The following is a 21,264-nucleotide window of genomic DNA, read 5'->3' as shown; positions in this document are numbered from 1 at the left end:
GCGACTGCCCTTTGAAGCGGTCGGAAGCATTTCCGGTGCTTCCCTAGGGTTCTGGCGGAGCTCGGAATGGCTAATTCCCTCCCCGAGGGAGCGCCAGCCCCTCCTCTTTGTGTGCTGTCAGTGCGCTGGCCCGGAGAGGTGCCCTGAGATTCGAACCCGGGAGACGTCGGGGGGCGGGGGGCGGGTTAGAAATATGCCGCCCACTGCTACCCCTTAACCCGGCACCGACGGGTCCTTAAACTGATTGTTGAATGGTGAGTTGAGTAAGAGAGCCTGGCCTGGGAGACCGCGCCCCTCCTCAGGTGTCCCGTCGTTGGGATTATTGCTACTGATCTTGAGTGTGAGTGGCCGCTGCTGGGAGCCTCCCTCGTCACCTGCGGCTCCCAGCGCCGCCCTGCCCCGCACGCAGTCTGTGGCCTGGCGGGGAGCGTCCCGCAGAACTGGGATCCCAAGTGTGGCGCTGCCCTAACGCGTGTCTCTCCCTGTGCTCTCTACAAATACATCCTCAGCCAGTTTTCCAGGCAGTGGAAAATTTGATTGAAGAGGGAGACAGGGCTCTTGCCTTTCTCCTGCCGTCTCCTGGCATTTCTGCCGGCTGTCTGTTGCTGGTTCTGCCCGGAGTACCTTTTTTCTTCTCGGTTTTCTTCCTCTCCGCAGCCCAAGTGGGGGGGTAATGCACATTGAACGTGTGGACTCCAATAGTAGTGATGCGTTCAGAAGTTGGATAAAGCATGTTAAAACTTGGGGCTGCACTTTACCTTTTGGTCCCCACTCCCCACGTGTATCATAGATTGTGTATGGGGTTGAAAAGCTCTCTGTAGACATATTCAACCATTCGGCTCTTTAGATGACTTGAGTATGTTTTTATTTTTTTAAACCACGCTCCTGCATGTGGGAGTGAGCTTCCAGAGGGCAGCTGACAAGCTTACAAAGCTACCAGATCTGAAAACCAGCACAGTGATTGTCAGGAGGGTTGGGGACACACCGAGTGGGTTCAGAGCCGTTATTTAAGTTGCTTAATGATGGTCTTTCTCTTTGCCATAAATAATGCCGGTCTGCCACTGTGTTGTGGTAGCCCCTGCATCAGTTCTGATGTCTCCTGCCCTAGATGCTTCACTAGAAAGAGATGCTGGATCACCAGCAGTCAGGATAGTCTTGAAACAGAAAATGGGAGGATGTGGGGAGGGGTAAGTTTAAATGCCTAGCACATTAGGAACCTCTGTGTTAACCCCACAGCTGATACACTGACTTAGCAAAGCCTTTACCCAGGTATGTCTAATTCCTGGGTGCTTAATGGCATGAGTGGCATTGTGTTGACAGGTGAACTAAATTATCTTCTATTCCTTTTTACCCACTTGACCTTGCAAAAGGCAGCTTTCTTGCTCCCTAGGGATTTGGTAGTTCCACCTGCCGGAGACAAAAATCGGGAGAGTGTGTCATATAAGCCTTCGGCCCCTCTGGACACTAGGAGGCAGATGGCCAAATGAGCTTGCCGGTGTGTGGTGCTGCATTCATTTGTGAGTTCCTTGCTTTCCCGTAATGAGGTGCTGGCTGCTCTGGACGACTGGAGGTTTGGAGACAGCAAGGGTCCCTGTGTGGATTTACTTTTTCTAAAGCGGATTTTCGCTTGGCTGAAAAACCAAAACCTCTTTTTGTGCACTTTGTCTCACTTGCCACTGCCTTGAGTCTCTCATGAATATGCGAATGAGGTGTCTTAATGACCCTCAGCTTGTTAAGGTGCCACTGGGTGGCACCAGGCCTTTTTTTTCTTGGAGATTTTTTTTTTTTTTTAGGGGGAGGGGTGGGTCCTCTTGGCTTTGTTCTGCCTTTGAGCTGTACCTGAGGATTGCCAGCAGCTTAAAGACTTTATCCCCTCACAGGGAATGAAATGGCAGAGCAAGCCTCTTTAATGGAGCTGTGGATGAGCTTTCTCTGCTTTTTGGCAGTTGAAGTCACTCTTGAGCCACTGTTACGTATGACTGTTAGCCCTGGCTACAGCTCCCCTCCCCCCCATCCCTGGCTTCCCAAACCTTTTTTTGTTTCTAATTTGGAGACAACTATATGCAGAAGAGCAAAGTGGTGGTAGACATTTGTCATACTCAGTGACCTTTCAGCAGCAGCAAACTCCACTGCCCTGTCCAAGCTGGGCTCCGCATGGACTGTGCAGTTGATCTGAACCTGCTGGTGGTCCCCGTGTTCTCCGTGGCCTGTCCTGACAGTCTCTGTTTGTACAGAGATTCTGATTCTTTCGGGGGCAGGTCTTATCTGGAATCAGCTAGACTCCTTATTTCTCTACATCTTGGTCTTTGAGGAGAGTGGTTGCTGTTATTATCTGGTTAATATTTGAGAGCCCAGATTGTGTGAGAGGCTGGCCGTGCATAATACATGCCATTTATCAAAATTCAGGGAAATTGCCAGAGTTCATTAATGTTTTAATAATATTTAGTATTTGCATAATGTCTCTGCCAGCTCCTTTGTTATCTTCATCCTCTGGCGAGGCTGGTTGGAGACTGGTTGTGTCCCCACTGCACAGATGCAGATCAGGGAGTATGCAGAAGTTAGAGAAGCCAGGAGGGAGACAAGCGGTCACTTGGATTGCCTACATTCTGAATGGATGGTCAGTACCACGGCATGGTTGTTAGAGTAGCTATAAATGACTGCTTGCCTTCTCGATGCCAGAAACTTCACACAACCTTAGGAGTAATGTTGAAATTTACTGGGGTTAAGAATCACCCAGGGCCCTATGGCTAATAAATGGTAGAGATGTTGCTAAAACATATATCAGCCTGTGACGTGTTCCTCTCTTACTTGAGACTATTCATAATAGATGCATTAAGACCAGAGGAAGGTCTTTGTTTAAAAATTATTACTGCCCCTGCTTTCAGGATTTTGTTTCCGATTTCAGCTATGAATTTCAGGATGATCCACGCAGCATCTAAGGTGATTTCTAAAGCCGTCTGAGTTGAATTATTTTATTCAACAATAAAATTACTTGTTTGAATTTCTGGTTAAGAAAATGATGGCCGTTATAATAAAATGTTAAAATCTGTGCCAATTCCACTTTGCCTCTTGCTGGCTGAGCAGTCTTAGTTCTTCCACCTACTGAACATGGATAACAATAAGGCATCATTTCAGAATTACGTGTGAATGTGAAGTTACTTGGTAAACTGAAAAGGAATGTATACATGATTTAAATATTTATTTCAAGAAATGGGCATTATTAGGAAATCTAGTGAACTTAATCTAGAATTATAACTCAGTTTGCTATCAGAAAGACTATGGAGTACAATTAGAGGCAGCCTAGGAGAATATAGGCGCTGGCTTTAGAGGGCATGACTAATTCTAACATGCATTGCCACTTGTTAAGCTCATACTGTGTGCCCACCATTGTGCTAGTAGCTACTTTGCATAAATCCATTAGCTCATATTATTTTCTTCCTACAGCTTTGTAAGGATAAAAATTATCATGCCTGTTTTGGAGGTGAAATAGGTGAATGAGGTATTATCTCTTTTTTTAAGGTGAGACGCTGAGGTTCAAAGAGGTCTAGTTCTTATGCCAAGATCACACAGACTTTGAATTTGAACCCAAATTCTCATGTTCCTTCCACTGTAGTGGTAGTCAGTTTCCATGGCTTTCGGTTCAGACAACTAAAAAGGCCCCATTCCTTGGGGAATGAGGTACCCAGTAGCTTACTTGGCCTCTAGAAGCAGGGAAGGTTACTCTTTGTCTACCTAGTTCTTTCCCTCTCTTACTTTCATGCATTTAACAAATATTTACCGAATGTTATACTGCCTACAAGCAGTATGCAGGGTCTGAAGGACAAAATACTGAGCCAAAACGTTGAGAAATTCATACGGGCCTTTGGAGACTCTTCTCTCTTTTCTGGCCATCAACTCAAGGAAAATAGTTTTTCTGGCTCTTGTCTTTTTTCAGGCCCGTACATACCACATGCCCACTTCTAAGTTCTAAACTTACGGTGTGGTACTTGGAGCACTGCCAAACAGACCTACCATATATTTAGACACCTTCTGTATTTTCAGAGTGGGCCATTTTGAAGCCCTGTCTTTCTAGTTTTTGAATGGGACTTTTCTCTTAATTCATTCAGCAATATTTATTTATTGAGGGAATTTATTGCGAACCATTGCTTTATGGGCCTCCAAGTCTTGACAAGTTCCTTAGAGTTCAAATTGCTAATGTGCTGTGTCTGTATAATGGACAAGATCATCTGTGAAGTCTGTTCCATCTCCGACAACAATATGTATCTAGGGCAGGGAGGTGCCTCAGAACATTTATTTTTGCTGCTAGTTTGGGTTGATTTTAATTATCCTCCATAGCTCTGGGCAGTTGCTGTTCTTTGTCCTTGACAGAAGAGCCTAGAATTGTTGATGATCCTCGTTTTCCCTTGATGTCCTTGTTGTGTTGCCCATTGGATAATGCATTGCTCTAGATTAGACTGGGACCCTTCTGTATTCACAGAAATGTGAAATTCTCTCTTGTCAAACTGAGAACTCATTATTGAATGTTAGCTCTTTAGACCAGCGGTCGCCAACCTGTCAGACAGACCTCAGGGACCACCAGTGGTCCACGGACCACTGGTTGGTGACTGCTGCTTTAGACTAAGCATGTCAAACTCACGCATGCCTCATTTATTTGGCCTGTGTTAGCCTTTGAGTTTGACATGCTTGCTTTAGACCAGTGGTTCACAACCTTCTGGCCCTTTAAATACAGTTCCTCATGTTGTGACCCAACCATAAAATTATTTTCGTTGCTACTTCATAACTGTAATGTTGCTACTGTTATGAATCGTAATGTAAATATCTGATAAGCAGGATGGTCTTAAGCGACCCCTGTGAAAGGGTCGTTTGACCGCCAAAGGGGTCACAACCCACAGGTTGAGAACCACTGCTTTAGACTCTCCTGGAGCTTTTTAACAATTCGGAATCTCTGGTCCCATATCAGATCCATTGAAACCGAATCCCTAGCAATTCCCAAACTGGCTGGTCAGCGCTCTGACACCCTGTGTTAGCCTTACTGTTGTGCATTGCCCATTCAATAGAGCTGCTCCTAGCACAATGAGCATGATCCCAGTTGACTTTCGAGACTAGAATTAGGCTGCTGAACCTAATGAGCAGATATGTCTGCTGGCTCCTGGAACTGGAGTTCTTGTACCTGGGACAGAGGTGGGCGGGGAAGCATAGAGATTGAGATAATTGGAGTTACTCTGTTTCAGAGGTTGTAATAGGTGTTTACATCACTGTATTATTTAATCATAACCATAATGCTTAGAAGTAAAGAACTATATGGAACCATAGGAATGAAAAAATTCAGGAATTTCCTAAGTTTCCCAGCAAGTAATGGCACAGCTGAGACAGACTAATGGAAACCCTTGCTTTTAACAATGACACTAGTATTCTTGCTCTCAGGAGTGGCAGGAGACCTGGATTCTAGCCCCAACTCTTCCAGTTACTTGCTGTGTGACTTTGGGCAAGTCACTAAACAAATTCTTAACAGTGTCACTTTACAATGGCGTCTGTTCTGAGAAATGCATTGGGTGATTTCGTCTTCATGCGAGCATCATAGAGTATACTTACAAGAAAACTAGATGGTATAGCCTACTACACACCTAGGCTATATGGGATAGCCTGTGGCTTCTAGGCTACAAATCTGTATATTATGTTACGGTATTAAATACTATAGGAAATTGTACTTGTGTATCTAGACATACCTAAAATAGAAGAAGTACAGTAAAATACGGTATAAAAGGTAAAATATGGTCCTCCTGTATAGGGCCCTTACCATGAATGGAGCTTACAGGACAGGAAGTTGCTTGGAGTGAGTCAGTGAGTGAGTGGTGAGTGAATGTGAAGGCCAAGGACATTACTGTACACTACTGTGGGCTTTATAAACACCCTACACCAGCATGACCACAAACACATGAGTAATGAAAATGCATTGCACTAACACGTTAAAACAGCTACGATGTCATTAGGTGATAGGAATTTTTCAGCTCCATTATAACTTATGGGACCACCATTGACTTAAACGTTCTTATGCAGCGCATGCCGACCTACCTCATGTATGCAGGTACATTAAATTCTGAATCTGAAAACTTTGTGAAGTACAAAAAAGGACATTTCTGAGGTCTAGTACCAGCTCTGTTTTGTACTGTGTGGTGTGTGTTACCCTGGACAAAGTCTCCTAACCTCTTTTGGGCCTCTTTTTCAATGATAGAAAATACAAAGATGAAAGTAAAATCACTTCCAAATTTTAATTACGTTAATATTTGATGTACATTTTTTTAGACATCTGTGTTTATAAACACCCTTACACCCACTCATTCTCATGTGCATAAGGTTTTACATAACAGTATTCATATTGGATGTGTGCTTTTTTTGGTCAATTTATGACTGTGCTGTCATCCACAACACTTTTAAAAAGAAGCTATAACTTGAAACCTTCTGAAAGATGTTTTCCTAGCTTCTCTCATTCCTCTTTTATTCCAAAAGAAGACATTGTTCTGGAATTTAGAGCACATTCTGTGATTTAATAATTGAGGATTATGAATCTTCATATTGGTGACTTCTGAAGGTTTTACTGTCTTTTCGATGTCATCTCCTATCTGTGTCTTTACATGCTCCGCATGGTCACAAAACACCACCATATTTTTCACTTTCTTCCGGTGCTTTAGGCTGTTTTCTCTATCAGGATTTCTTAACCTGGATCCATGGTAACAAGAGCATAAACCCTGTGAACTTGAATGGGAAAACGCTGCATCTTTATTTTTATGAACCTCTAACTGAAATATAGCATTTCCTTCCATTATAACAGCAGGTAACAAACCATAGAAGAACCTATGTTTTTTTGCTTTTGCTGCTTACAGAAACACAATACTTTCACATTAAAGCTGTTACTATGATTTGATATCTCAAATGATTTATTGCTGCTTTGAAATTATGGTGGCTATTAGACTTGCTATTGGATTTTATTTACTGCATTCATAAAGAATCACATGGAACTCTATCACAAATTTATTTTTTAAATGCATTTTGTGTTTCACTTCTATTTTTTTTTGAAGTCCTGTGTAATTTTATCACATTAATTTAAATACACTTATTTTTTGCAGGGGTTCATTGGCTTTTCCAGTTTGTCACAGAGGCAGTTAAATCTCAGCTTCGAAAGACGGCCTTCTGACACCTTATCTCTACTTTGTTTTTTTTTCTCCCAGTTCAAATGCCACTTGACTCATAAGATTTCCTCTATCTCTCCGAGTGGAAAATAATTTACCTTTCCTCTGTTTTCCTAATGCCTGGACCCCTTTTGTATCTCTTAGCACATTCTTTCCCATGCCCTAGGTTAAAGAATCCCTGGCTCATTGATCTTTGCGGCACCCATTGAGGTCATGTACATAGTAGGTGCTCACAGAGTGTTCAGTTACTTGATTCACTTTAAAAGAGCCCTTCTGTGTGAAGCTTATTTCAGGCTCTTTTTAAGCAATGAGCACTTTCTGATATTGTCTCTTTATGATTTTCCTTTTCTGTTAAGCCATGCTATTTCATCTCTGCTGGGGTCAAGAGAATCTTAATCTGATCTTATATAGTAGCGGAGTTTTTTTCTGCATTCCAAGAATAATGCCCTTAAACTTACCATAGGGCAATTTAAGAAATGTCCCAAGTGATTACTATAGTTTGTTGATTGAGAGCAGTAAATACTAACTTGGGGCAATGTCCCTTTCTTGTAGACCCTGACTTTTCTACCACGCAAATACAGGGTACTCGTGGTCTCCTGCATGCCTACATGTGAGGCCTTGCAGAGACAGTATAAGCCATCTTTCCCATGGAGGTATTCCATGTGCTTACCAGGCCACCTGCAAGTTTTCAGTTGCCTACTCTGGAGTTCAAATTGTAATGATATGTGGAGAGCGGCCACAGTGTTTGGACAGGTTCAAGCCTCGGACTAATGAGAGGGCACAGTCCTCTCATTACCACGTGCAAGTCCCAGCTTGGAGGGCAGAGCCCTCCCAGTACAATTATAGCCAACAGCTATAGTTGTAAGCTTGAACCTATGTGCCTGAGTGATGTGGGCTTGATAGAGTTCAGGTGCATGTAATTGAGTAGTATTGAAACCCATGAGAATGTTGTAAACATCTTGACCACTCACTTACTTTGCCTCGTGAAATCTGGCTATAAAATAAAGACATGGCTTGTAGTCCGTGGCGCTGTCACTAGCTCTCCATCAGAGAGGATAGCGTCCCACCCAGACCCAGCTTTCTTCTCTTGTCTATCTTTTCTCCATCCTTCACCACCCCACCCCCCACCCCCCTCTCAGGGTCACTGAACCTGGCTGAGCTGGCTCAGCACATAAGGCGCCCTGGGGCTGAGTATGCCATGACCGTTCTGGCTCACCACAATGATACTTCATTATTATAAACTACTATTACTTGACCTCAATAACTCACCTTTGTTCAGTGCTTTACAGATTATACATATTCACATCTGGTATGGCATGGTATCATTCTTTGGACAGGCCTTTGAGAAAGGTTGTATATGAACTATGAACCCACATTACAGATGGGATTAGTTCTGAGACTGATATGACAGTTGGAGATTGTAGAGTAAAATGTAGAATTGGACTCCACCAGATCTGAGTGTCTTCTGCTGCAGCACACTGCCTGCCAAGAGCTTGTAGGCTTTTTTATCTTTCGTGGGTTGCTGGGGTGTGTCTGTGTTCTCAGACAAGGCCATGGTAGCAGCTTTCATTTCTCTCTGGGGTTTTCTACCTTCCCCCTGAACCACAGGTATATAGCCCTTGAGGCTGCCGGATGGTGGAATGGGTAAGTACATGCCCTATAGGTATGCATTCTCCACATCTGATTGTTAGGCCCTGCCCAACTGGTTCTTAGAGTCCCTGTCAGTTTCACAGTGGACTTGGGTAAGCATTTGCCAGCTGAGTCATTTCTTTAAAGACAGTCTATAATTATGCTATTATGTGAGGCCCTCTCTTCAGGAAACAACTATCTGTTTTTTGTCCACTTAAGTGCCTTTTCATGAATTCCCTCTATACAAGATAAAGAGATAGATAACTAGGGCCAGTGCTGCTATGCATAAAGGTGGCATGGGCAGTTGTTGCTCAAATTGTTTATTTTTTACATTTTTTCCTCAATACAAGAAGCCATGATTACTATTTGTGAAATGAGTTAAATCAGTAGTGAGAGTTGGTATAAGTCTTGTTTAGATTTTTGTTTCTTCTAACAATTATTTGAATATCTACAATATTCATGGAATGTCGTTAAGCATTCACTCTTTAATTCATTTATTCATTCAACTTATGTTGCAGTGCCTGTCATGTACTGGTGCAATTACTGTGCCTCAATTACAAGATAAGCGCACAGAGTGGTGAGTAAGAGAAGCAAAGTCACTATGTCTATAGGACTTCTATTCTCTGGGGCAGTGGTCGGCAAACTGTGGCTCGCGAGCCACATGCGGCTCTTTGGCCCCTTGAGTGTGGCTCTTCCACAAAATATCACGTGCGGGCATGCACGTACAGTGTGATTGAAACTTCGTGGCCCATGCGCAGAAGTTGGTATTTTGTGGAAGAGCCACACTCAAGGGGCCAAAGAGCCGCATGTGGCTCTCGAGCTGCAGTTTGCTGACCGCTGCTCTCAGGGAATTCAACAAGGTTTAAGCACACAAATAAATAGGGATGTGTGCTATGAAAAAAACAAAGCACAGAGTGTTATGATGGAGGATAACTAGGTAGGATGGAATGAAGACTGTAGAGAAGACCTCTTTCAAGAGACATTGAAATGGAAGGCTAAGAAGGAGCTGACCATCTAAAGACGAGATGGAAGAGTATTCCAGGTGGACAGGGCACCATGTGCAAAGGTGCTGAGGTGGGCTTCAAGCTTTCAAGGCTGCTTGAATGATAGCAAGTCTGATTTGGCCTTTCAGGGAGGAATGGTCTATGTTCAGATTAGGCCCAAGGTGGAAGGAATGGGCTGTGTGCCTTGGAATGTAGTGACCTTCTTGCAGGTGAAGGCTTTCCATACCAGGTGGGGCCACCCTTTGCTTGGCTGTTGTTCAGGGCATTCAGGGATTGGTGGGGAGGAAAGCAGAGTAGGAAGGTTGGGTTACAGGTCCTCAGAAGGCCCTTTGTAGTCATGTGATTCTCTGATTTCACCTGATTGTCCCTGGCTAGAAACTGAGTGCTATATTAGATGACTTATGGGTCAAACAGCAGTTTTCATGGGATAATAATAAGACTTTTATCTAGTTTTCCACAGTTTACAAAATACTTTTATATGAATAATCTAATTTTGACTTATCTCAACAACCATTTGAAGTAGATATTATTTTATCTATTTTAACATAGAGAGAAACTGATGGTCAAGAGAAGTTAAGGTCACCAAAGGTTGAGGTAGGATCAAACTCAAGTCCTTTAAAGGTTACCCCAAATTCTCTGTGTTATGCTAATTCTAAGAACCTTCTCCCCTACCCACCTACTCTGTCCCAGGGTGTGGAAGAAGGAGGATTTCCGGTCCAGAGAGAGGCAGGGAAGATCTGTAGGAAGAACCAAGCCAACAGATTACAAGTCTGCACGTGTCTGTTATTGGTATTGAACTTGTAAGCACTTTTCTAGGCTGCTTCAAGATCACCCTTTTAGCAGCCGCAGCTGTTCTTGTGTGGATTGTGATTAATAAAGGAAACTCAACAGTTTGTTCTTTTAACTGTGCCCTTGGTGTGGGCAGCCTGTTGTCATACAGGCTGTGGTTCTGATTTGGAATAACATAAACCTACTGGCATCAATGCCCGAGGGGCTGATAGTCCAGTTGTGAGAAGGCGTGGTTCATCCAGATACGAGCTGGTGAGCCAAAGGCCCACCAGGGACTGGACAGTTAAGGAAAATGACAGTGGTGGACAGCCCCTACTGGTTTTTGGGTTCAGAGTCAAGGACACCTAGGAGTGGGGGAAAGGGGGTGTGCTGGGGAATGAGATCAACTTTTACATCTTTTTTTCTAAAAGGGGTCACTGCTCTCAGCCCCTGCCAGCTGTTCCTTCACTGCAGTGGCATTAAAACAGGTTGCCAACCCCACTTCTGGAGTTTCTGATTGAACAGGTCTGGGATCCAAGAGTTTGTATTTCTACTGAGTCTCCAGGTGATGAGCTGCTCCTGGTCTGGAGCCCACCCTTTCAGAACCATTGCTTAAAGGGGCCAGGACTGATAGAACTTTGGATGTTTTAAGAGACCCAATTAATCTGGATATTTATGGAAAATCTCCAGATTTTTAAATACTTAGAATAAAATCAAATCTTAAAGGAACACAACGTGGTGTAAAACTACGGGTTAAACAGAACACTGTGGCTGTCAGAATTTCACCTCTGATCTGAATACTTTTAGGGCAACCTTGTACTGTCTACTCCGGAAATTGAGGCCCAGAGAGGAGCTGTGGTTCCGTCCATAAGCATACAGCTAGTTTGGGGCAGAATCATAACTGGAACCTAGGTTTCCTGTCTGTCTGCCAAGTGTGTGTGAGCGTGCGCACTGGTGTTAGTCCTAGCATACTGTCTCCCAAATAATTCCCTTTGAATAGAAAACGATGTAACTTTGAAAATAATAGCCACACTAGGCACAGTCCTTAGTACATTATACTTTATGTATATCAACTGAATTAATCCTAACACCAACCTGATGAGGAAGGGTTATTCTTCCTATTCTTACTTACTGATGAGACTTCCAAAGCATAGCGAGGTTAAGTAATTTGCCCAAGGTCACAGAGCTACTGGTAGACTGGAGATTTGAACCCAGGAAGTCTAGGTTCAGGCAGAAAACAGCAAATGACTACGAACGTTATTTTTTATCATTTAAAACAAATCCTTTCCCCCTGCAAAATGGAAGTCATGGATGGGAATGTGACAATTTTAATCCTGCTAGGGAATTTGGAAATTAGTTGAGCAGAGTTCCTCCCCGCTCCATTTTACAGAAGTGGAAACTGAGGCCCAGAAAGGAAAGGGGATTTGATCATCCTGAACATTGATCTTGCTTTTGGGCCGGTGGAGATGAGGTAAATGTCCAGCACGTAACTGCTTCCTGAGAAAGCTGCTTGTACCTGAGCCCATCCCCTCTAAAGAGTTTGCTCCCCAGGGAGGGCCGCCTGGGTTTGAAGGGGGGGTAGTCCCTCTGAGCGGACTGTACTTCAAGGTAAGGAACAGGCCCCTGCTCCAGAGCTGCCTGTGTAGTTTGAGGTTCTCTGAAGTGCTGTAAGACAAAGCATGCTAAATAAACAACCCCATGGGCACAGTGTGTTTCTGGTCTGTGGTGTTTGCTTTTGTCTTGATTGTTCCTCGTCTCTCCCTTTGGTTTCTTTCTGTGAAGTGTGTCCTTTCCTCACACCTGTGCTGTTTTCACAGCTTTGAGAGTCACGAGTATTTTCATCTCTGAAAATATGGAAGTGTGGACTGCAGGACCCCGGGGCCAACCTGTGGTTGGAAGGAGCTGAAGCTCAGAGGGCTAGAGAGCTTCTGGGACCTGACGGAGAGCCAGCACTACCTTCCCCCGCTGCTGCCGGTGGGAGAGCTCAGCCTGAGCAGGAGTTAGAGCTGTAATAGGATTCAAGCCATTATAGAGGAGCTGAGCCAGTGGGGATCTTCCTGAGATCAGTCCATCCACCCATGATTTCACTGGCAGGGAAATTTAACCCCCCAGTGGACGGTGACTTGCTGGAGGTCACACTGATGGTGGTTGGTGGTAAGGATGACTGTGATCTTGGGAAACTCTTCCCCACTGTGTGCCAGGTATTGTTCCAATTGTGTTAGAATCATTAACTCATTTATCTTCAAATACTCCTGTGATGAGGAGGTTGTTGAGGGGGTTGTCACTTTCCCTGGCTTTAGAGATAAGGAAACTGTAGAGGAAGTCACTTGCTCAGGCTGGTGATAGAGGCTGCATTGAAACCTAGGCAGTCCAACTCCATCCCTTCTTCACCTTTCGAAAACCTGACGAGAGGGTGGTTTTTCCTGAGCAGGATGCAAGGGTGATTTCTTTCCCGGGTTCTTGTCCAGATGGATTTGAAGAATGAAGCCACGGACAAAAGGTGGTAGCTGAAAAGGTGGATATTTATTGGAAACAAGTACAGACTCCCACATAGGGAGGGGGTCCCAAAGAGGGTGACCCACTAAGCTCCCTTTTCCTAAGGTTTATAAGGGCTGCAGTTCTTTGTTTCTGGATGCTGCCTTCCAGTTGGTAGAATGTTAGCTCCAAAGCTCAGACCCCACGTGGTGCCTCCTTCCTTTTCTCCCCCTTCAGTGGTAGAATTCTCTATCTCCTGTGAAAATCTGTTTTCCTCTTTCTCCCATTTGTCAGCATTTCTCTGTCCTCTGAAAGTTTGTTTCCTCTTTCTCCCCATACCCTGTGGCTTTTCCCTATCTTCTGTGAATGGGTGTCTTCCTCTCCTCTTATCCGGTGGCACCTTTTGTTCTCTGTGAATGTATGCCTTTTGGCAGCTCCAAGCCCCAACCAACTATGCCCCCCTCCTCCATGGACCCCCTAATTCCTAAAACTCCCTAAACCTGCCTATTTTACCCCTAAAAACTCCTTTCAGTGAGTACCACTACAATGCCAGGCTCTGTGTTGGTTGCAGGCATATAAACACAAGGTGGTGCTAAACCTTGAGGGGGAGGATGGAAGTGTGGGAATAGTGGGCAGCGTGGAAAAGATGATGGTTTTACTGTCCTGGAAGCCAGGTGCTAACATGAAACTATGGCTCCTGGTCCTGAGTCTTTCCATTCCATCATTTGGCCTCAGCAGCCCTCAGAGAAAATATTCTCTGGATGATTGTGCTTTATGTTTATTGAAAGTCTTTTGTATGGAATCATATCTTAGCCACAGTCTCTTCATTGTGAAAGTAAGGAGGTGTGTCCTAGCTGCCTGATTGATTTAAGGCTGTATAAAGGTCAGTTGGGCCCTTGATGCTAAGTAAATTAGGGCAGTCTGATGACGCCAGGCTCTCTCCTCCACTCCTCCCCAACCCAAGGTGGGTTTCATTCCAGATTTAGAATGTTTAATTAGAACATAGCTAATGTAGTCTACCATTGTGGGGAGAATGGGGAGCAGATCTTTTTTTCAGTGAAAGGCAGAGGCGAAAATGTACTCTTGAAAAAGTTACTTTGAAATCAAAACTTATAAATTGAATTGGGGTTTATGTGAACTAAGGGATCTGCTTCTTTAGTGCTGTAAGTGCCTACTTTTGAAAAGTGAATATTTGTTAAATAACCCTGTCCGGTTGCCCTGCTTTTTAAAAAATTATATTTTTATTGATTTCAGAGAGGAAGGAAGAGGGAGAGAGGGATAGAAACATCGATGAGAGAATAATCAATGGGCTGCCTCCTGCGCGCCCCACACTGGGGATCCAGCCTGCAACCCTGGCATGTACCCTGACCGGGAATTGAACCATGACCTCCCGGTTCATAGGTTGACGTTCAGCCACCGAGCCACACTGGCTGGGCCAGTTGCCCTGCTTTTTAAGGGCAGACGCTGGTACTTTGACTTGTCTTAAAGCATTGAAGCATGTCGGCATCATGCTATGAAATCTGTTGCTGGGATGAAATAACTTCTTGAGATCTTAGTGCTGCTCATGATTCAGAGGCTTGGAATTGGAATGCTCAGAGAAGCCTCATTTCCAGCCTACTGACTCATGGTTTTCCTGCAATAAAATATCAGTGGGAATGGAAACATCTGGAATTGGCAAACCCATCTGAATAACGTAGAAAATCAAGGGAGGGAATTTTTTCTCCCCACATGAAAATGTTCTTCAAGTGTGTCTTTGTTCAAATAAATTTTAGCTGACATTTAAGTGAACACTGACATGTCAAAATAGTTAATAACAGCTACCAATTGTGTAGCACTAATTTACAGAGTGCTTTTTGCAGGTTTGTCTCATTTGGTAGCCTATTCTTTTTGGACAGGAACATTTCATGGAATGTTGTGTTTATAAACTGTCCCATACCACAGTCTTGTTACTGGACTAGAACCATTATGGATATGGCATCTGGACTTTAATTCTGAATATACCAATGCCTCTTCCATTTTGTTTTTGTGAAAAATTTTTATTGATTTCAGAGAGAAAGGGAGAGGGAGAGAGAGATAGAAACATCAATGATGAGAGAATCATTGATCAGCTGCCTCCTGCGTGACCCTTACTGGGGATTGAGCCTCCAACCCAGGCATGTGCCCTTGACTGGACCCTTCAGTCTGCAGGCCAACGCTCTATCCACTGAGCCAAACTGGCTAAGGCAAGGGAGGGAATTTTATAATCTCTGGTTCTTGAGGAACAGGATTGGTGGGAAATGGTTTTACTAAGTATCTTTGTATAATTCAAGACCAACCAACCCCTGTTCCTGTCTCCTGAATCCCATTCTCTCTCTGCTCAGACACCCCCCCAGGGATTACTCCTGCCCCTTCACCTGCCATTTTTCCTTCATTACTGATTCCTTCCTAAACATTCCAAAGACCTTGAAGAACCTCCGTGCAACGAGTCCTCTGCTAGATAGTAGCAGCACAGTGGGGTGCAAACCTTCATCTTGTTTATGCCTGTCTTAGAAGGAGATGGACAATGAAAAAAAAAAAGTACAAATTATTGCCTGGCTGTGTAGCTCGGTAGTTGAACATCAACGTATGCATAAACCAGAAGGTCACAGTTTGATTTCCAGTCAGGGCACATGCCCAGGTTGTGGGCTTGATCCCTGGTGGGGGCGGGGGGGGGGGGGCATGCAAGAGGCAGTAGATGGATGTCTCTCTCTTATCATTGATATTCTATCTCTTTTTCTCTCTCCCTTCCTTTCTCTGAAATCAATAAAAACATATCTTTTTTAAAAAAAGTATAGATTATGATCAATGCCTTGAAGGAAAAACCAAAACAAAACAGAACACGGTGCTGGGTTTCTCATTCCTTCTCCAAATTGACACTGTTGACCATTCTCTCCTGAACTCTCCTCCTCTGGCTTCCATGGCAACATACTTGTCCTATTTTTCTTCTCTTCCTCAGTCTCCACGAAAAGGACAGACCTATATTCTTTTGTCCAGCCCTTGATGACTGCTTCTGTCTCTTCTCTCCTTATGCTTTTTCCAGTCCATCCTTTTACAGCAGCGTTTCTGCTGCTACCCCCCAAACCTGTGTCCATCTGACCTTTGACTACCTCTGTGACAGTTCCACTTGGATGTCCCAAAGGTGCCCCAAATCAGGTGTCCAAAGGGAATCTTTCTGTGCTCCAAACGTGTTCCTCCTTAGCAACCACGCCACCATTCACAGAGTCCCCAAGACATGCTTTGCAGTCATGCAGCTCTCCCCACCTTCCTATCCCAGTGCTGAGGAGGAACTGAGGCCCGTCACTTCTGCCTCTTTCTTTAGACTCTGTTTTCTTCTCTCCATTCCCACTGTCACCACCCAGGCCAGGCCACTGCCATCTAGTTCCTGGATTACTGCAATAATCTTCTTCCAATCTTGCATCTGTTCAACCCTTTCTCCATGCTAAGTCATCTTTGAAATATGCCTAAACCCTCCAGGGCAGCCCATCCTTCTTCACATGAAGTTTAAACTCCTTAGCCTATTTTATTAGGCCTTCAAAAACCCAGCAACTCCTGCTCACTCTCTCCTGCCACCATTCAGTTTTACCGTATGTTTCTTGCATACCTTATATGAGCTAGGTGCCACGTGAGGTATTGACATTGCCCAGACATTCTGAACATGATTAGAAGGCCTCAGTGCTCTGACTTCTGTGGCCTCTTCAGCCTCAACTCAAACCTCAGAGGCCCTCACCCTCTTGGTTTCAGCCACACTGGCCTTTCAGTTCGTTGGAAATACCACATCCCCTCCCACTGAGGCCTTTTGCTGGAATGTCCCATCCCTTCTACCACAGCCCACACAACTTACTAACTTCCACTTACCCATAAGATCTCAGCTCAGTCAGATCAATATTTCTTAAAGAGGCCTTTCAGGCTGGCACAGAATAGGACAGTTTCTCCCAAATGGGCATCTTGGCTTCACAGGTTTCATAGTTGCACTGATCAGTTCTGAATTTGTCATTATTTGAGAGTGATGTCTGACATGTCCCATTCCCATAAACAATCAATTATAGTCTATTGTGTATCTGTTTTTTTTTTTTTACTTGCCTGAAATGTGATTATTTAATAAATATTTGGGGGGGGGGCTCAATGAATATGGCTGGTATTGTTGGTTATTTTGCTTTTGTTCTTGAACTTAACAGTTAGGTGGTGAATAGTTTATGATGATGGCCATGTGTGTACTGGGTTTTAAGTTTATACATTAGTGTGTTCAGGGGGCTTCTTTTCCTTTCCTAGTTTCCCACCTCTGCATCATTTAATCAAGGAATTATAAAAACGTGGACTTTAGAAGTTGTCTAGTCCAATCCTTTCCAACCTTTTCTAAATATAAGGAACTCAAATGATAGGGTTATATTTTTACTGTCAGTTCAGTGGGAAAAAAATGAGTAGTTATAGAAAGCTACTATGAATTTAGTTAATCATGTAAGTGACTTTGAATTTTTTCATAATAGCATCTACATATATTTGAAAAATAGTAGTCTGTACTCATAAGAGACAGTGCATGGTAGGCATATGGATTTATAGCATCAATAACTCCATGCCCCTGGGATCTCTATCAGGAACCAGCCTTTGATTTGGGTCTTTGTTACATCTATATCAGATTTAGAACTGGCTCCATTTCTTCTGTACATGCATTCGATTTGACCAGCATGGTGTTTTTAAAAATTTAGAGCAAACATTTCAAAAAGTTGGGAGATTTTTCACAGCACCAGATTTCCAGCTTAAAACGTTAGAAGAACTAGGCCTTATTTCCTGTATGGCCCAAATCACCTGGTCTTGAACAGTAGCTGCCTCCTTTACAAATGCCACACTTTTAAGTTTGTCACATTCCTCACTTATCTCTATTGCTACACAGCAAGTTGCTGGTATGAAAGGTAACAGGCAACTTAATGACTTCACCCCTGAGTGGGAGGCCTCCTGTCCATCTCTCAGAGGCTTGTGAGCAGAAAGAGCTGTCCAGAAACCTGAGTCCTTGTATTCTCGCTGTTACTGACCAGCGTGGGGACCTTGAACAAGCTATGTAACCTCTCTGAGCCTGTTTTGTCATGTCACCAACTTGTAATAAATACCTTCTGGCCCCCAGAGAGGTGTTGGATCTGTTGAGGGAAAATTATATAGAATGGAACATGTTTGCTATTAACCACCCCATCTTCTCTTTCCTTATCATGTCTGTTTCTCATGGAGGGGATTTATTATTTTTGTTGCACCTTGATGTTCTGTTAAGAAATCAGGGTGGAAAGGAGAGCTATTGGTTCTCCCTTGCTTTCTCTTCCCACTCATTATCTGGAGGCAGCTCTGCTCCCTTCATCCCATGTCCTCTGTTCCTGTGGGGGTCCCACAGCCATATGCAAGCTCCTGCAATGATTCCCAAGACCCCCCAAAGTTGAATTCCGAATATCAAAGACTTGTAGCTGCATTATTTCCTGTTGAAATACTCAGTAGTTAGCCAACTGTGGTGTTGCCAAAATCCATGAAATGCTAACAGGACACCAGGCCAGTGTTCTGTAGGCAAAATGTTCGGTTCTGCGTAAATTTATTGTTTGAGAGGAACAATACCAGTGCTTTTGTTCTTCTGAATAGGGAAGGGAGGGCAGACATCAATGCCACAAATAGGAAATACACAGGCTTGTCTGTCTCAGAGGTGACGGAAGCAGGGTGGGGCAGTGGGAAGAAGGAATGTGGACTTTGGAATCAGGCAGATCTTAGCCTGTGAGGGGATAGCTGTGGGACCTTAGGGATAGCTGTCCTTTCTGAGCCTGTTTTTTTCTTTAATAAAACAGGAATAAAAGATGTCAGGGAGCTTCATGGTGAAGGTGGCAGTTCTGGAAAAGCTACTGGGGATGCGACTGGTGCTAAATTAAATCCCATTTGTGATTAAAAAAAATGTGTTTTGTTTTTTAATTTTATACTGTTTTAGTTTTTAAAGATTTTGATGAGAATGCCAACGTCATGAAGTTTAAGGATTAAATTAGTGGGTGTGTAGTATATTAAATGAGCAACATAGTACATGAAACTGCCTTTCCCATGTTTTTCTGAAAATCCTTTTTTCTTTTTTTTTTTTTTAACTCCTTGAAATAGGCTTAGTGGGTCAGCTGGTGAACAGAGAAGTGGGTAAAAAGTTATCTAAAGGTCATAATGATCTAGTGTCTAGTGTGATTCTTTGTTCAAACATATTGGCTCAACATTTTCTTGTGTAGGTAGAATGGAGCTGCTACTGATTTTTTTTTTTCCATTTTGTTTTGTAAGTAAATGAAAGCTAGATTTTCCAGGAAATGGAACAGATATTTCTTCTACCTTAATATTTTCCCAGACATTTCGGAAAAGTGTAGGATTGACCAAGCAGGACACTTACCCAGTCACTCTGTAAACCCAGCTCAAGGGGCCTGCAGGAAGGGACAGAGCCTACCCACTCCCTCCTCCATAGTGATGGGCTGCATGATTGAAAACCTCTTCTCTGGCTGGATTAGAGTAATTGATGCTTATACTAATAATTGTCACTTAGAAGAGAGGGAGATAATTTAGGGAGACCTGACTTGGAAATGATTGTAGTATGTATTCAGGTGTGGGAGAATGTGGAATTCCCACTCTGAAATCTGATGTGGAGTTAAAGATTATACCAATTCTTGCCCTAGCCAGTTTGGCTCAGTGGATAGAGCATTGACCCGTGGACTGAAGAGTCCTGGGTTCGATTCTGATCCAGGGCACTTACCTCCGTTACAGGCTCCATCCCTGGCCCTGGTCGGGGTGTGTGTGGGAGGCAACCAATCCATGTGTCTTTCTCACATTGATGTTTCTTTCTGTCTCTCCCCATCCCTTCCACTCTCTCTAAAAATCAATGGAAAAATAGCCTTGGGTGAGGATTAACAACAAACAAGATTACACCAATACTCTGAAGAATTTAGGGTGGGCTGGAGAGTGGGCACCTGCTGTTGAAATGAAGAAGGTGGGCCCCAGACCAGAGTAAAGGTATTAAGAAGGCACTCTGCTCTTCCAGGGCTCTTGAGAAGTAGAGGCCATGGAGAGTTAGTTCCCTAACAGCCCCCACCCACCACCCAGTTGCCTTCATTTCTTGTTTCTGTAGGACTCAGTGACTGGCGGTTGTGTAGAGGGCATTGGTGAACTTGATGATGAATTGGATCCCAGAAAGAACCTTGGAAAGACTGAGAAGAGCTTGGGAATGTGTTCTAAGATGCTAGACAAAGAAGAGATTTCTTATTAATGTTTATCTTTCTTCTCGATCTATCTTTTTTATTGTGATTGGATGAGAACAAGCCTAAGGAATCTTTACCTGGAGGAATGGCTGCTCTGTGAGATGGGTGCATCACTATTAAGAATGCTTGTTCCCATTGCTCAGGTGGGAGATGGAAGGATGAGGTGTTGGGTGGAGAGAAGAGGGCGTCTTAAAGATGGAGTGATGGAACTTTATCAGGAATAGAAGTGGAAGCTCTAACAACTCTCAGAAAAAAATTAGACTATCCTTGTAGACTCTGGGCAAAAGTTTGTAAGATTCTGGCCGCTTTTAGATGTTCTTGGGTTTATTGCTCCAATTACCTGTTGCTTCTCTGTTGTGATGAGAGATAGAGATCTCCAAGATGAAAAAGGCTCTGTACTTGTCTTCAGAGGGCTCAGGTAGAAGGCTGGACAGGCAAGAAAGTTGGGGGTGGGGGTGGGGACCATGCTCTACTCAAAACTCAGTTGGGGAGGAAAGAATCCGGGCATAGGGAATGCCTGGGCTGGGCCCTGAGAGATTGTCAGGGGAGCCTGCCTCAACAAGGCTAAGAATTGTTAGGGATGTTTCCCAGGTCTTTCAGGAAATGGACTATTGTCCTGTAATGGGTATTTGAGACCCTATTACATCATCTTGAGCAAGTTACTTCCCCTCTCCAGCCTTCACTTTCCCCTTCTGTCAAATGAGGAAATTGGTCTGTCTTACTCTATGATTTTAGGATTTCATAAGTAGAGTCATCTTGCTCTTAGTGATATCAAAACTTGCATCAAATTGCTATACCTTTGAAATTCTTGGAGTAGATAAGGAGGTTTGCTGCAGTGATTGGTTTTGGGGGCTGTTATTTTTCGAGGGAATGTCTGTAGAACAGTTTCTGGTCTCATTTGAGGAAGTCATGGTGTCAGGTCATGAGACACAACATGTG

At 43.7% G+C, this 21,264-nt stretch overlaps 1 protein-coding gene across 6 annotated transcripts in view; it reads left to right on the top strand.

Moving 5' to 3' along the window:
* The window catches only part of MB21D2 (Mab-21 domain containing 2), a 121,605-nt gene that overhangs the window by 1,264 nt on the left and 99,077 nt on the right, over nt 1-21,264 (top strand). Inside the window, exon 1 of one of the 6 annotated variants that reach the window (XM_059687404.1) lies at nt 233-254. The exons of the other annotated variants lie outside the window; for them this stretch is intronic. The gene's annotated coding sequence lies outside the window, so the exon portion shown is untranslated. Of the gene's footprint in view, nt 1-232; nt 255-21,264 lie in introns of those variants that run through there. 6 annotated transcript variants of the gene reach the window in all.

This window comes from Myotis daubentonii, chromosome 3 (genome assembly GCF_963259705.1).
Source record: "Myotis daubentonii chromosome 3, mMyoDau2.1, whole genome shotgun sequence".
NCBI classification, from domain to species: domain Eukaryota; kingdom Metazoa; phylum Chordata; class Mammalia; order Chiroptera; family Vespertilionidae; genus Myotis; species Myotis daubentonii.
The sequence above is the reverse complement of the archived record's forward strand: the minus strand, read 5'-3'. Positions and strand labels throughout refer to the sequence as shown.